General features: G+C 34.9%; 1 long non-coding RNA gene across 1 annotated transcript; it reads left to right on the plus strand.

Annotated features, from left to right (window-relative positions):
* The first annotated feature begins 3427 nt into the window (after nt 1-3427).
* LOC148697121 (uncharacterized) lies at nt 3428-4071 on the plus strand. The gene is made up of 3 exons (XR_015962089.1): nt 3428-3560; nt 3696-3802; nt 3904-4071. It is a non-coding gene; the product is annotated as an uncharacterized LOC148697121 (long non-coding RNA).
* Nucleotides 4072-4391: the final 320 nt, after the last annotated feature.

The following is a 4391-nucleotide window of genomic DNA, read 5'->3' on the forward strand; positions in this document are numbered from 1 at the left end:
AACACAAACTGATAAAACTTTACAACAATAGAGAAGACATAAGATTTATTGGACATTGGAAATACCCAAGTGTATCTTGTATATTCATCAACAAGCAGTACATAATACCTATACATACTTTATATGAGAAGGTCCCCAGACATTAGTATGAACTTTATCAAATGGAGACAGACATTTTTCAGTTCTCTCTGGAAATGGCAATCTAGATATTTTGCCTTGAATACATGATGTACAAACACTGTGCTTATTATCTGTATTATATGGTATACTACATTGTTTTAGCATACAAGACAATACTTCATTTGTGGGGTGACCCTACCTTTGATGCCACACATTTGACCTTACCAATTGACCAAATAAAGTTGTTGTAGTAGGAATTATAGACTGCACACCTTTAGCACTGTGGAAAACTGGGATCTGAAACAACTCTGTGGGCCTACTCTTTCCTTGATACAGAACCTCCTTTGTCTTCTTGTCCTGTAAAAAGAAGTTTGACTCATCACATACAAACCAACTGTTGTTATCATCACACGTTTGTTTAACAGACAACAAACTTCTAGCAATCTTTGGAACATGTAAAACATGAGTAAGTAATAATGAGTGGTCCTTTGTATGAAGAGTAGTGGAACCAATGTTTTTTATTGATATACTTGAGCCATTACCAATAGTAATCTTCTCATTTCCTTCATATCAAGCAATATATGCCAAGCCATTAACATTAGCTGTCATATGGTGAGAAGCACCAGAATCCATTATCCATTAATCAGTAGGCATGAACTATGATGATTGTTGTGCATTTATGGCATTTATTGAGGATGGAGGAGGTTGACTTTGATATGTGTAGTTACTTCTCTGATAACAGTCAAGAGCAGCATGACCCCTCTTCCCACAAATTTGGCACTCGATCACTACATTGTTGGTGCTTCTGTGAAAACAATTTGCTGTTGTATGACCTCTTTTGTTGCAGATTTGGCATTCAATAACTATATTCATCCGTGTTTTCAGATCAACCATTGTTATTTGAATTCTACATGTACCCTCCAGAATTGAAATTCTTCCACTTATATCCATTATTGGACCTGTAGTTGTTTTGACTATTAGAGTTAAAGCCATTGAGTGATCTGAAGCTAGAATTCAAATTTTGAGTTCTTGTATCTGAATTGGAATCGAAATTCCTAAAGAAACCGACACCATATGGTGCAAGAAGATAAAAGATAGTTGGTGGTTGTGGTGGGGAATAGAACTGGAAGGACTGCATATCAGGTTGAAATTGTTGTGGAGATTGATATTGAGATAGACCATTATAGGGAACATGTGACAAAACACCACTAGTAGTAGCAAGGATGTGACTATGATTCTGTGGATTAGAAGAAGAACCATTAACCATTGAAGATCCAGGATTAGTACCAGTCCCTTTCACATACAAGGTTGACAAACTCTGAGACAACATATTGATTTCTCTTTCAATTTCCTTTTCAGCACCAAGAAGTTGTGCTTTAAACTCTTTGAGAGTAATTGATGACTCCCTAGTAGGGATAGGCAAATACTCATTGGTTATGGGTGACCGCGGTTATCCGCCCATTTTAAATTTGATGATTACAGTTATGGGTAACCGTTTAGGTAAATAAACGGTTATGGGTATAACTGTTTACCCATGAAATTTAAATGGACGGTTATGGGTATTACCCGTAGTTATAAACCGGTACCCATTTAACCGTTTATTTTAATATATGTAAAACTAAACCACAAAAAAAAAAAAAAACAAAAAAAAAAAAAAACAAAAAAACAAAAAAACAAATAGTTTCTAACTAGGTTTAGTATCCCGAGATATATTTGGTTATAAAGGGCCATATAAACTATATATATATGCCTCACTTGAGAGAAAAATATAGTTGATAGAACAGGCTACAAGCTAATGTTTAAGTTAATGTTTAATATATGTGATTGAATGTGCTAAAGCATTAGAGTGTACGACAATTTTGTTTTGGAGTCTTTTAGAGCTTTAACCAATTCAAGATAATAATTATATTGAGCATTTAGAAAATTGTTATTATCAAATGATGCGTACCTATATATATATAATTAGCCTCGAGTTTTGAATAAATATTTGACCCCAAAATTAGAAATCAATTAAATGGCTTGGATCAATGAACATACGTTTCTAAATAAAAATCCAAATATTTATCAAATTAGCTTATTAGCAAACTGATGCGTACTTACATATATATATATATATATATATATATATATATATATATATATATATATATGTATGTATACAAGAATATTAATTAACCTACAACCATGCATGATTCTTGTAATAGATTGACCGTCAAATAATTGGGAAACATCGCATATATTCATAAATAATATTGCCGTTAATATAAAAATACATGTTACATGTACTTATAACGGTATTTAGTAGTTAGAAAAAAGAAAATTATGACAAATTTCTTTTTAATTTTCAAGTTGTTAAAAAAATAGCTAGACGGGTAAAAAAAAAAAGTAAACAGGTACGCGGTTATGGGTAATGGGTATGCGGTTATGTGTATGGGTATACCCGTTTATGTAAATACCCAACGGGTAAACGGTTATGCAAATAAAAGCTTAAACGGTTATAGGTAAATAATCACTGTTACCCGTCCGCCATAACCGTTGCCCATCCCTACTCCCTAGCAAGAATGACAGTTCTTATTATCGTATATTATGTTGGTAGTCCAGCCAAACTAGCAATTATAGCATCACTGTCTAAGATATACTCTCCTGCAGCACTTAATTGCTCTCTAATATTTTTCAATCTCACATATACTTATCAATCGAATTAGTTCCCTTTTGTATAGTATGTTGCTCAATCTTTAGGTGATTCACTCTAGGGGTGGGCACTTGGAACTGAAAACCGAAACCAAAACAAATCGAATCGGACCGCACCAAACAGATTGGTTTTGCGGTTTTGAAACGGTTTTAGATTCAAAACCGAACCGCAGCAAAGAAAACGGTTTGGTTTCAATTTTGGGTTTTCAAAACCACACCGAAACCAAAACCGAAACCGAAACCGCACCATTTATTGAATGTTATGTTTTAATTAGTTCAACTACACTAGTCATCCAATTTTGCACCACTATTCGAGTCCATCCAATTTTTCCCCTACATATACTTATTCATACTGAATTTCTTCTCGTTTTCCAGAAAGAGAATGGACATTCTTCCCTTCCTACTCCATCTCAGCAGTCAATTACTGAGGACACCAGCTCTAGTGTGATTATGGAGCCTCATGTCGACAGGGATTTGCTTCCTTATCTTATTAAGGTACATTGGACAAGTAATTGTACTTATAGAAAAATGATGAACCGAGATTTGTTCTCTTTTTTCGTGAAAGTTGATGAAACTCCTGTTGCTTTTAGGTAAATGATTGTTTGGAGGCTGGCTCAAAGCTAAATGAGGTTTTTGAGTTTTTTGGAGTCTTCACTTTCGATTCAGAGTTTAAAGAGGACAAGGATGCATCAGATGACTTCACAAATGGTTTTAGCGAAGATGTGTTGGTTCACTTGCCCCCTAATAAGGTATTGGTTCATCTTGCATTTATGTAATTGTTGGTCTCCATATACAAGAAAAGACTAAATTTCATGTTTGGTTCTGTACATAAGTACGTACATTTTTATACTTTTTTTTTGTTTCACATTTTTCCCTTGGTGCAGGTACCACGTCTCCATTGTTTTATTCACAGGAAACTTGCAGTTCACGACTTCCTTCCTTGTTCCCCTACAATCACAGGAAACTTGGACTTCTATGCCTGTCTGCGTGTGTATATGCAAACCTGGGATCTCTAAATTTCCGCACTTCCGCATCCTTCCCTTAATTACTTAGGTATTGTGTTTGACAATGCTATTATTGTCTACCTTACAGCCAAAGCCCAACGTGGTGAAAGAGATCAGGGAATCTCTCTTGAGGCATCTTACAACTGTTTTTGGTAATGATGGCATAGCTGCTACTTTCATGCTGTTGCATCTCATGTCCACGGTAAATGGTCCTTCTCATATCAAAATTTTCGGTGTTGGATCCACATGATGATACTATTTTTGTTCATCATGTCGTTTGATTTCATGCCTTATTTCAATCTCTTGAATGACATCTCTCCTCATCTCCTTTACTTATGAGGTATATGATTTAATCTCTTTTTGATAGGTGTATTCTAGAGTTGAAACTGTAGTTGTGGGCTGGGAAGCTTTCGCTAAATCTTACTTGTTTAAGCAAAGAAAGTGCACCCGCGTATGGTACTCGGATTGGCCTTGCTCTCAAGAATCTTTTAACTTTCACACAATTTATATCCCTAACAGTGGATTATGCAGTTTTGCTGCTTTTTTTTTTCATTTTTGCCGCTATTTTTGTTGCAG

This window comes from Pyrus communis, chromosome 5, assembly GCF_041283825.1.
Source record: "Pyrus communis isolate YQ-2024b chromosome 5, ASM4128382v1, whole genome shotgun sequence".
NCBI classification, from domain to species: domain Eukaryota; kingdom Viridiplantae; phylum Streptophyta; class Magnoliopsida; order Rosales; family Rosaceae; genus Pyrus; species Pyrus communis.